Below are 12,658 nucleotides of genomic sequence, written 5' to 3' on the forward strand. Positions count from 1 at the left end.
TGGGCATCTCCCATACAGCTCCCTACCCATTCATCAATCTGCATGTCACTGAGATATAATAACATAAGTAAGTTAGGTTGAAAAAAGACGTACGTCCATCACATTCTAGTTGATCCAGAGGAAGGCAAAAAACCCCATCTGAAGCCTCTCTAATTTGCCGCAGAGGGGAAAAAATTCCCTTCTGACTCCAAGATGGCAATCGGACCAGTCCCTGGATCAACTTGAAAGTTAATATGAAAGTTAAAGGGTGACAGCAAACTCAGGCTGTAACAAATCCTTGTACACACTGGCAGGCAATAAGTACATAGCTGCCTTGCACCCACATACCTGTCAACTACCCCATGATGCCATTCCTTTGTTTTTTAACCCCCCCATGAATACAATGCGTGCATGTGCAATGAGCATTTAAAGGGTAAACTTTGACACTTTTGAAAGTTTTCTTTATAAGAAACCAGCAGATACATTAGATATTTTAAGAAAGGATCCTGGTATTAATACACATATAATACAAAATTTGCTAGCCTGATTGCTTTTTTGGGGGCCAAGATGTATTTTTGCAATTATATCTAGTATAAATAAATTTAAAGCAAATGGACTTGTTTGGTAATCATTTCAATGATTACCAAACAAGTCCAGTTGCTTTAAATTTATTTATACTAGATATACCATGACCTGGATGAATGAAAATCTTCATAGACATTTTTGCAATTAGTTACTAACTCTATACAAGTGGCCAGATGGTTAAGATTCAAGGCAATAAAGTTCACTATGAAGGTGGCCATACACGCACCGATATTATCGTACGAAACCTCGTTTCGTACGATAATCGGTGCGTGTATGGCATGTCAGCGAGCCGACCGATATCGCAGGAAGCTGCTGAAATCGGTCGGCTCGCCGATCGGCCAAGTTAGAAAATTTTGATCGGGCGCCATAGAAGGCGCCTGACCAAAATTCTCCCTTCAGAGCTGAATCGGCAGAAGGAGGTAGAAATCCTATTGTTTCTACCTCCTTACCTGCCGATTCAGCCCTGAATGGTGTGTGGCGGATCTGACGATGTTTCGTGCGACCGACGGTCGTACCAAACATCGTGAGATCGCCACGTGTATGGCCAGCTTTACTTGTGCTAGATTTCAAAAGACAACAATTCATTTAGCTCTGTTTGTGAACTACATTTCCCACCATTGCTTTGGTTGATGAGTTGCATTTCTGATGTAACTCTGGATTAGTATTGCTATACTCTTGTAGCCTTCCATGTCTGCACTATGTATATGTATTGATTTTCAAACCCTTTTCTGCATTTTTCTTCTAAAATGTATCTACTGCTTGACAATGGTTTGGTTCTGTAAATTAAGTAGCATGTTGTTAGGCTGATGCCCCAGGCGGACCGTTCACTTGTTACTCATTCGGACTGACTCCAACCAGTGTGCAGATTAGGCAAGAAAACAGTCAGTTAGGTGAATTGATCTGCTGATTGAAATGGACATGAATTTTCTACAAAGCTATTTCCATTCCCTGTAGCGGATTCTGGCTGCTATAATGAATTTGCTGTTAGGAAATCCAGGACACAAAAATCTGCTCCATTATAATTATGTGCTACATGGCTTCCATGTTGTGTTAGTTCTATTTTGCAAATGCGTGCATTAAATTAATTTAATTTGTAAAATATATTTTCTTTTTAATTTTTTTCTTAAACTTTGGAATAATTTTAGAAATTAACCCCCTATCTTTTCTGGAGAGCTCTGACAAAAAAGAGCACAAAGTCATGGCCTTGCCTTTGGTTTAGCTGAGTATGCTGGGAGTTGCAGTTAAGAGCAAGTATTGGTGATAGAGTTAGATATCCCTATTCTAACTAGAAATATTGGAGCCTTGCCCCACAATATAAAATTTTTGCTTGACCTATAGTTTAGTAAATAAACTTGTTGTTTTATCAGTCATTTCTTAGCTTATAGCAGTGGTTGCTGACCATCAATCTAGGCTCAGTTATACCTAGAAGAGCATTCTTCCTAATTCATATCCTAATTGGCAATCAGTTGGAGCACCCCAAGTCATTGATCTAAGAGACTCTAGAGGAACCAACCCCATAGTCTAGAAATCACTGGCTTATAGTTAAAGCCCCCATATATTTATAGACTACTTTGATTTAAGCTCTTTATGTCCTGGGAATGTTGCCTAGGGAGCACAGTTTGACAGACCCTTCTTTAGTCCTATTGGATTGCAGTAGGTCTATGCAAACTGAGATTGCTACAAATGCTGAATAAGAAAGCTAGTGGCTCAGGCATATTAATGGTAGAGGTCCTTACCCAGCTATGCCAGCCTTGTCTGGACAAACAAATAAGCTTTAGTCTGCACTGCTATACTTGTGTTCCAGCCTATCACAGCAAGCCTTCTTGCCTATTTGCACCCCTTTGACGCTCTGTGACCTTTTCATGGAGTAGCCAGCTCTACACTTTCTAGCTACAGTACCTATCAAAGGTAGCCCTGATTGGTAATTGCCTTTAATAGATAATAACTGCCTAGAAGGTTTTCACTACCCTTTAAAAACAATCTTTGACACTCATCTCCCAAGCAAATAATAATATTAGATACATAGAGTGTGATATGTAAATATAGATACCCATCATGCCTTTTTATGACCTAGCACAGCTCATGCTGGTGTTTCACAGCTTTTTCATGTGCCATTGACATACAGAGAGCACCATTATGCCATTATGTGCAGCTAATACGATAAAAACTTGGAAACTTGCATTTAAAGAGCTGATCGTGGCCATGCAGTAATGGACTATTTGTATTAAGCTCTCTGCGGTGCTATTAAATGATAGGCGTTGTTAGTTCTGAGTGCATCAGCTGTTACCTAGAAACTAGAAGAAGTGTTTGACAAGTAGAAGACAATTTAAGGGAATATGCTGAAATATATAACACTGCTCTGCATCCCTTTATAAATAGTTCTGTCTCCCGCAGCTCTCCTTATATACCTTACTACACCCAAGTGACCGCAGCACATACTCCATCCTAATTTTTAAATTCCTGCTTTTTTTTAAATACCTGCTCTCAAGTCTCACAATACTGGCTGCAGCCAGGGAAGCATCTAAGTGACAGATTTCCAAATGAATGCTAATTAGTATCATAAACTATAGGTATAGCTCACAACGATGATCTTAGCTTAGCTAATAAAAAGCAGCCTTGTCTCAGTAAGTCATATAAACCAGAATCAGACTGCAAGGCAATGTGTAAAGGCACTGGGGTTTGTCTTGCTGTCTGCCAACAGGGAAATGATAGGCCTTTTATAGTTCAGCACAGTGTTGGACTGGCTAGCAGGAAACAAGAAACACTCCCAGGTATGAGAATAAAATAGGTAAGTAAAGAGAGGAAGCTAGCTAGCTGAGCAACATTTGGTGCCACTAGAAATTTCTGAAAATATCCCATATGTGGGACTTGCTTAGCTATTATAGTCAGGGCATTTCCAAGTAATATTCTAGTAGAGATACCCAGTATGCTGAATTTCTAGAAGTCCCAGCAGCCCCCAACAGCTGAATGGTAAGCTTTGGATGCAGTATATAAAATTGCTATAATACCAGGACTCTTGTGGTGCTATGCCCCCCACACCATATAATTGTGAAGTACAGTACTGATTTATGTACTTATAGTTAAAGTTATATAAGGACTGACTATTATATCAAAGGTACAACGTAAAGAAGGCTTTGGCCAGCCAATCTGAGACAATAGCAGCTATGGCAAGGCTAAAACTGCGATCAGTAATGCCTTCATAGACTCTAGGGAAAAAAAAATAAAATAAAAGTTTTCTATTGTCCATTATTCTATTAGACAAAGGCCCACCACATAATTGTGCAGTATAGTATTGCTTTATGTACTGTATAAGTGTTATAAAATTAGATAGACATTCCTTTATAAAAAGAACACTATGGTATCAAAGATACAAGGTAAGGAAGGCTTTGGCCAACCAATCGGAGACAATGGCAGCTTAAGATGGCCATACACGGTAAGGATTTTTTTCTGAGATGCCCACCTAAGGCAGGTGATATCGGGCTAATTCAATACTTTGGCCCTGGGGACAAACAATCAAATTAGAACAGCAGGCATAGGTCCCGTAGGTAAAATCATAGGCATAGGTGGCAGAAAATCAAACCTGCCTGATCATGATCTGGCCAATTTTAGGCCAGATATCAGTTGGGTAGGCCCATCAAGGGTGCCCATGCACAGGCAGATAAGCTGCCGAAGGACCTGAATTGACAGCTGAAATCAGCTTGTGTCAATAATGCCTTCATACAAGCTAGGAAAAAATAATAATAAAATCAGTTTTTATATGCATACCTCTTATTCCATATGCATATTCCATTAGACCAGGGGTGTCAAACTCAATCACATAAGGGGGCCGAAATCTAAAATACAAGTTGTGGGCCAAATTGTTTATTAAGATACTTAGTAGTAGAAAGATAAATCCTTCCTCACCCTGAAACACCACATCACACGCCAAAACAAAACAGTAACATTAAAAACTGTGGGAGCCGTGGGACAGGACTCACCCACCAGGTGCAAACTTGCATTCCGCACTACGCACCCTTCAGGCCAGAACAAAAGCGGCTGCTCGGAGCACCACCGGGACTGGAGCATTGCAGTTAGGCAATTGCACGGTCAGGCACAATCGCAGTGCCACTAAGAGTAAAGTGGTGCAGTCAGGCAATTGGTGTTGCACGGTCAGGCACAGTCACAGTCACAACGAGCCACATAAAACAGCCAGGCGGGACGGTTTTGGTCTGTGGGCCTTGTGTTTGACACATGTGCATCAGACAAATACAAAGGGAATACAAAAATGACAGCAGAGGGGTCCTTTTGCAGATAGAATCTTATCTCCATACAAATACATTTAAGGATGGGAGCTGTATATACATTCTGGCCACAGTCTCATCTCCCCTCCTGTGTCCATGGCGCTGGTGAGTACAGCCTGGCTGGCATACAAGCAGTAGAGCAGGAGAAGGGGTGGGGGGAAAGTAAGAGGATGTGTGTGAGCAGCAGCCAGGCAGCACTAAGCCAGGGACACGCAGGGTGGCCTTACTCTTCAAGGGCTGCTGTGAGTTTAACCATTTGAGAAATTGCAGGGCATCTCTATTCAGCCTTGAATGGTGAGACCTTGTAATGGCATGTATGGGAAAATTGCATAATATATATTAAAGGGACAACAGGGGGAAATTCTACTTTTTCAGTAAGTTCTGCAGCAGCAGGGCACTTTCGCACATATTGACTGCAACTTCCAGAATACCCCACCAGCCTTTGGGTTAGTCAGTGCCCCCGTCTTGTATACCCTTAAGGACAGCTTTAAAAATATTCCATTATATGCTTGGCCAGGACAGATCCTGGTTCCCCATCAGTAGTACCAATTAGCCACCATACCTCCCATAATCAATATCTAGCTCCCTCGGGTGTCTCTGGGAACACAATGCCCCAAATCCATTAGGGTACACTGGGAATTATAAATCAACAAGGGGTCACAGGCTGAAGGCCCAGAGCTGGTTGAAGGAAATGGTGACTGAAGCAGAGGCTTTTGGACCCAAGTTTAAGAGGGCTCTGCTTGCCCAAGCCTGCTGCCCAGCAGTGTTTCTTGTTGCTGTGGGACATCTCCTGAGAGCACAACATGTATATATGTTCCACTGTGGAAATTTTATTTGGTGAGAGCTTGCATTGAAGGAGAGAGCCATGGCTTGGAGGGCTGAGAGGAGAAAAATCTGCTGTACCCTACTTGTGCTAGTATAGATATATCAAGCTCTGAATCCATTTTGTGCAGTGATATTACTGGCATGTCTGGGGTTATTGCAGGGCTCATTCCCCATTTTCTTTAGTGATCTTCCAGGCATGTGTAGGCTTAATACAATACTATAAATGCTTCCTGCATTGCTAGCATGTGTTGGTCATTACAGTCAACAGGTGTGCCAAGAGGGAGGACCATTTTCATTTTTTGGGGTCCGAAGACACCATATTTGATGATATGACCCTGACTACACTACACTCACACATATCCTACTTTGTATAATCAGAATTAATGTATTTTCCTAAGATAGCAAGTGACCTCCTAATTGATACCCCACAGGTGTGCTAAAGCCCCTAGAGGCCAGCAATGTAAAGCCAAAGTTCAGACTATTCCAATTAAATGGGTGTCCCACTTATGTTACTGCCCTTCACCCCAGTCCAGCACTCCCCAATCAGCACTTTTCGACTAAGACCCCTCCACCAGTGTGTAAAAATAACTATTTTTTGAATTTACTAATGAAAACTTGCTACGGAGACTCAATTATGTCCCTAACACTCAGCAAGCAACCCTCCACCCTCCTCTCAGCACTTCTATCTCCCCTCCAGTTAATACAAATGATGTAGTGAGAGGATTGCGGCACTGCTCCTTTTCCCTCCGTTGCACCCATATATCCCATTTTCTGCACCCCCAGTGCCGTAGCACCAGTGCTGTGCTGAGCAGAACCCCCCCCCCCCCCCAGCCCATGCAGCGGAGGGAGGATGTGGGAGGGATGGGAAGCAGAGAGCGGGGAGGGCAGTAGGCAGAGGGAGCGCTGACTGCTGATTAGAGGCCGTCCTGCTCACCGGGTTTTAATGGACTTTCCCGGAGCCACCGGCCGCTTCTGCCGGACTAGCGGACAGGGGTGAGTAGCTTCGCTTTACCTTCACTCTCTCTCTCTAGAGAGGCTTCACTGGTGAAGGAGGAGGAAGAGAAGATTTGGGGGTGGGTGGGGGTGTTACTAACAGACACTGCTGGGTATCACAATCAGCAACTGGAGCTCTGACTTGGACTGGCAGCTGTAAGTGGGCAATTAGTGTGTGTGACTGGGCACTGTCTTGGCACCTGCAACTGGCAATCTGCGGATGTTACTGGAAAGCCTTGTTTTGAACTGGGAAGCAGGGCTCTCACACTGGAACTGCCTTCTCTACTCTGCCTGGAGCTTTGTACAGTATAATAAGTAAGTGGGTATTAGGAGGGCACGGTACATTGAACTCTCTAGTCTGTACTAGCCCTCTGTTCCTGCATGGAGCTATGCTTCTTTAGATTGTACACTGTAAGGGTCAGTATTTGTATACTTGCTGTCTGCACCCCTAATATTGGCTGTACAGTACTGTGAGCACTGCTGGTTCTGAATGCATACACATAATGAAGGCTGGCTGCATTATCTGCAAGTGGGGGGATTCCCTGTGATTACTAGATAATTCCCTGATTGAATTAAATCATAATCATATTATCAGGACTGAGTATTTGTATGGGTGGGGATGATGCCTGTAACTGCTAAGAGATGCTGGAAATACCTCTGTGCCCATTCAAATTATCAGCGTGGGAAGATTGGGTTCTTATTGAGAATCAGTGTTGGGAGTCAGTTAGTGGGAAATACACTGTAATAGGAAACTGTAAGTAGAGATCTATAATTAATCAAGGAGCTGTGTATGTGTGCCTCAGTGTCTGAGTATTAATGCTTTTTAATTGGAAACCAATCTTTTGTGCTGATTTTGCCTTGATGGAATTGTATCCAAAGAAAGTGATTTAGAAACTGGAATTTTGGCAGCATTGCTCAGTGCCTTGTGGCGTTGGTGGATCCAACCTGTAACCTGGAGTTGGGTATAGAAATTATCAAGTGATTAGCAGTGGTACTGTAATCTTGTTAAGGTTAAAGTAACATGATATGGGGACTCATGGTATCTACTGATGGAAAAGAGTTAAATAGAGTAGTAATGTTTAATTCAACATTATCTGTATCTTGCCTCTAGATCTGATTAGGGCTAATTGGAGAAATGTGTGATTATTAACTGATATACACTGCGCAGTCAGGGGCTCAGTGCCTGCAGTACCCTGTTATGTAAATGTAGGGAGGGCAGACATATGTCAGAATCTTATTAAGTGTATGAAAGCTTGTGAGATTAATGTCTGTCCTTAATGGAGATGGGGCCCAGAACCTGTGCATTTTAACTACAACTCACAACATATCCTACTGACAGGTGGTGAGAGTTGTAGTTCAACAACCAGAAAAGGTGACAAGTTGGACAACACTGATAACAGGTGTTACTTTACCTTACTATACCCACTATGCAACAGCTGCAGCCAATTCTCATTACACCACCTTTCCTTACACTACATACTGTTTTAAGCCCCTATTCCAACACCATCTTTCCTACTAGACATTAGTATGTCTAGTAGGAAAGATGGTGTTGGAATAGGGGCTTACAACAGGTACCCAACAGGTACGACTCCTTCCCTTTAATGTTTTAAAATAACACATAAATTGATAATGAAATTGCTTATCATTCAATGCCTCCTGCCCACTATACCTCCTGGGCAGGGCAGGATTCCTTTATCGTTTCACCCCTCCTTATTGCCTTCATCTACACACTCTCCAAAACTTACAGCCCTTGCCATGATGCACCCTTGTCTTACTATCCCAGTGTTGCAGCTGTTTTCCTTCTATGGGGCAGAATGGTGTTTCCTTACCCTCTAGCTGCTGGGTGTGTCCCCAAAAAGATTTGTGAAGCAACAGGCACCAGGAACCTTTAGATGAGTTGCATCTCATTTCAATTGGTATTTCTAATTCAATAACCATTCTGTATGAGGTTAGAGGAATCATTGCCTGCTCTTCTATTGTGACATCAATGACAGCTTTCTGTATTGTACTGGGAAATTTTAATTTACTCTCCCTGGTGAGCTCCATTGTGCCTCAATATATCTCTTCCCCGGAGGCAAGGTATGAACTGCACGCTGTGTGTCCTGTCCACATGAGGACACGTTCGTCACTGTACCAGGAACCTTGGCCAGTTCTTCATAATCATAAATCGAGCTTGGGGATACATTCATCCCTGAGTCTGTCAAGCAGCAGAAATCACTGGTGAAATTCCCTATCTGAGTGCAGCATTGGCTAAGAATTTGTAATTGGGTGTTTGGGAAAAGTGTGTAAATACTTTCACTTCACTCATGCACTTAAAAAGGTACACGATTTGGAACAAGGAGTGAATCTGTAAAAGGAAGAATAAAGGGAACCCCCTTCCCGTACTGGTGGCAGATAAAGACATATATATATATATATATATATATATATATATATATATATATATATATATATATTCCCTGGTTGTTACTGATTGGCAGCAAACCGCATGGCATTTGAGACCTTACTAGAAAAACAATACTAAAGATATAAACAAATCTATGGGAAACTTGAAGCAACCTAGCATCAGTCAGTTGTCTTCTTGGTCTGTTAATCAGCTGGCATCAGGAGGCAGCAGTGCAGAGAATATAAACATCCAGACAGATAATGCTTTCAGCAACAATACCATTTACAAGTACCTTTTAGACCAAAGAAAATGTGTAATGAATGTATATTGGAAAGTGGCTTAGCATTACATTGTGGTACTGGGGCAGTGTAACACCAAGAGAAATAGCCCCTAATGTAACCCATTGCATTTGGCTAATACCTATGCCCTCATATGTAATTAAAGGCACTAAGTTTGCCCAGGAACAGTAACCCATAAAAACCATTTCAGCAGGCAGCATTTACTAGTCACCTGTTTAAAAGCAAACATCTTATTGGTTGATATGGGCTACCACAAACTTGCGCATTTTATTACATGTGGGGGCATTGGTCCAATACGAACAGAGGTACTCACTTAGGAAAGCTGGCATGCCAATAGTAAGTTCCACCCAGTACAGCATTACCTATTGTCTGGACAGCCTATTGGCTCCCTATCCACCTTGTCATACATGGTGGTCAGTTTCTTTGGTGAGCAACAAGTTGCAGTGAATGCTATTAGTGGTGTCCTAGCGTTTCATCTGTAGGAATACCCTGCTTGTTCAAACCATATCACCCAGTTTAGTATTTATTCACAAAGGTATCTGTGCCTATTAATGTGATTAATCGGGGTCATGGCCACTAAGGGACCCTGGTACAATCATTTGCATTCAACGGTTGGACTGAAGCACTGCAGGCCCAGCCTCTAGGGTCCCCACAGATCCCACCACAGATCACCGCTTTCTGGATGTTTTGGGCTATTTGGGGTCGGGGAGGGCGCACAGCAGGACCAGGGCCCACTAGGATTTTTCCTGGGTATCCAGGTGGGCCAGACCAACACTGGGTTCAAATGACATGCACCAAAAACTAATGCCACACCAAGCGATGCCATACCAACTATGGCACTGTGCATGCAATTTGTGAAAAAAGCAGGCACTCATTTGCATCTGTGTTGGAGCATGGCATACAAGTCATGGCAGACTCCTTATTGGTGGTGCAATCACATAAAATCGCCCTATGGTGTATGGCACTTTTAAACATGTCATGAATAATAAATATTAACCCTCTAATAAGTGTATAAATTAGACTGAGCTGTTGCTACCAATGGTTGATGCAGTACTTTAAAGTGTTAAATGTAACATTTTTTTTCAATCCAAATAACCATATAATATATGAAGCTGCATATTCCTTTATTGACCAGCCAGATGGACCAACTTGCGGTTGCATTCCTTTCCTGTAGAGGGTGCTGTGTGCTGTACTACAAATCTTTGCACCCCGGCAGCAGCTGGAGAATGATCTTAATAGGCCATACTAGGATACTAATTTATGACCAGAAGTGCATGCGAGCAAAGTGCAGTTTCAAGTAAAATCACCATGTTTTCTTCCACAAAATGCACCTTATACCTCCAGCATTGTTGCGTGAGCTAGGGGGCATTGCACCTGACTTCAGTGTGTCCAAATGAATGCAATAGTGCTTGCACTTTGTCGTAAATTGGATGCATTGGATAATTTGTGTTAAAATCCGGTTGACATTACTTCTGGTGTTCGTACTGCAAGTAACGTGTTACTCCCTATTCTTAAGGTGCAGCCATTGACTCAGGGTGTTTAGGTTCAGAGATGGCTGTAACTCCAGGGCTCGTTTTGTAAGGGGTAGCAGGAAGGACAGAGCAAGCACCAAGCACAACTGTCATATACTGACATATTGCATTAAAGGGAAAGGTATCCTAATTATCTTTGTAAGCCAAAGTAAGAAGAAAAACCATACCCAGACATAAGGCATTTAATTAATTTCTATTTTGTATCTCGCTCTCTCCCCTTGTGCTGCTTCTGTGTGTGAAATAAGACTGAAGGAGGAAAGGGGGGAATGGAGTGGGGGGATAAGGACAGGAGCTTGGCTGTGTCAAGCAATACACAGGGTTACTCACGGTGAGGGCAGTGAGGCTGTGGAATGCCCTTCCTAGTGATGTGGTAATGGCAGATTCTGTTAATGCCTTTAAGAGGGGCCTGGATGAGTTCTTGATCAATCAGAATATCCAAGGCTATTGTGATACTAATATCTACAGTTAGTACTAGTGGTTGTATTTATAGTTTATGTATGTGAGTGTATAGATTGGTAGGTGTGGCTTAGGTGTGCTGGGTTTACTTGGATGGGTTGAACTTGATGGACACTGGTCTTTTTTCAACCCTATGTAACTATGTAACTATAACTATGTAACTCAAGGAGAAAGGATGCAGAAGAGTAGGGGGAGAAACAAAATATTATTTCATTTCTTGTCTATAAGCTTCTGGGATACCTTCTGGGCTGTTTACATGACTTGCAGTATGGAAACCTTTTTTCATTGATTCTGGGAGTCGTTGCCAGAAAACTTATTATGAGATGCATGTCGTCTATTTCCTATTCTCTCTGTATTGTGCCCAAACCAAGGCAGCTAATACTCTCCTTATCTCTTCTGATCCTGACTGCTGTTAAAGTGGCACTCCAGTGAAAGGAGTCACCTTGTTTAAATGAGTCCATGGGGTTACGTGTGCTTTTATCCACCTTCTTTATTTCTCCCTGGGAGTATGTAATCCATTTGGTGATAAGATCCATGTGATAACCTCTTTGCTGCCAAAAAGGTTTTCAGAGACAAGTTTCGAGCTCTGACTCTTCCTCTAAAGGCCAACTTTGGCATGGTTCAGGAGTGAATTATTGGAATAAGTATTGGTCAGTGGGTGGAGTCTTTTGTACACCCCAGTGTACTTGCAGGCAGCCATCCCAGAGGACTGAGGAAGATATGCTTGTAAAGCTTGATGGCCCCCCCCCATAAAGCCCTATGGTATCAAATATTTAATTTCTGGGGATTTAATACACAAGCCACTAGGTGGTGCTGTTGCTACTGATTTATGTATGTAGGTATTATAGTGACAGCTACTCAAATGGGCAGCATAAATGTAACCACGAAAAACTGAAATGTTCATAGCAATGTCCTTAGACTGTACATTATTATATAGGTAAGAAAAAAATAAACCCTGTTTATGAATGGGGTATTGCAGCCAATCACTGAGAGCTTGCCCATGACATTGCCTGTGTCAAAGATTGGTTGGTATCTGTGTACATATGTACACTGGGGTTCATTTGGAGGTGTTGAACTTGATGGAATTCTGTTTTTCTACAACTTAATATTTATGTAATTATGTGTCTATTAACTTCTGCCCCTCCACAGTTGCTTTGCTCCAGATAGTGAAGGCACATAATGACAACATTACCCACTAGCCTTGAACAGAGATATGTATAAGCAATCTAGATCTCCTCTTTATTGAGGCTATCATTTGCTGCAACTTTATGGCATCACTGCAGGCATGTAGGAGTAGTCAGTTCTCACAGTCCAGGAGTATAG

The 12,658-nt window shown here is 42.3% G+C and overlaps 1 protein-coding gene across 4 annotated transcripts in view; it reads left to right on the top strand.

Annotated features, from left to right (window-relative positions):
• Window positions 1-6,536: 6,536 nt before the first annotated feature.
• sgcd (sarcoglycan delta) overlaps window positions 6,537-12,658 on the top strand; it is a 378,830-nt gene continuing 372,708 nt past the window's right edge. For 2 of the 4 annotated variants that reach the window (XM_018092814.2, XM_004912789.4), the window contains exon 1: window positions 6,537-6,662. The gene's annotated coding sequence lies outside the window, so the exon portion shown is untranslated. Of the gene's footprint in view, window positions 6,663-6,722; window positions 6,978-12,658 lie in introns of those variants that run through there. The other 2 variants (XM_004912790.4, XM_012959729.3) reach the window with 1 other exon arrangement.

Source organism: Xenopus tropicalis, chromosome 3 (assembly GCF_000004195.4).
Source record: "Xenopus tropicalis strain Nigerian chromosome 3, UCB_Xtro_10.0, whole genome shotgun sequence".
In the NCBI taxonomy this organism is placed as follows: Eukaryota; Metazoa; Chordata; class Amphibia; order Anura; family Pipidae; genus Xenopus; species Xenopus tropicalis.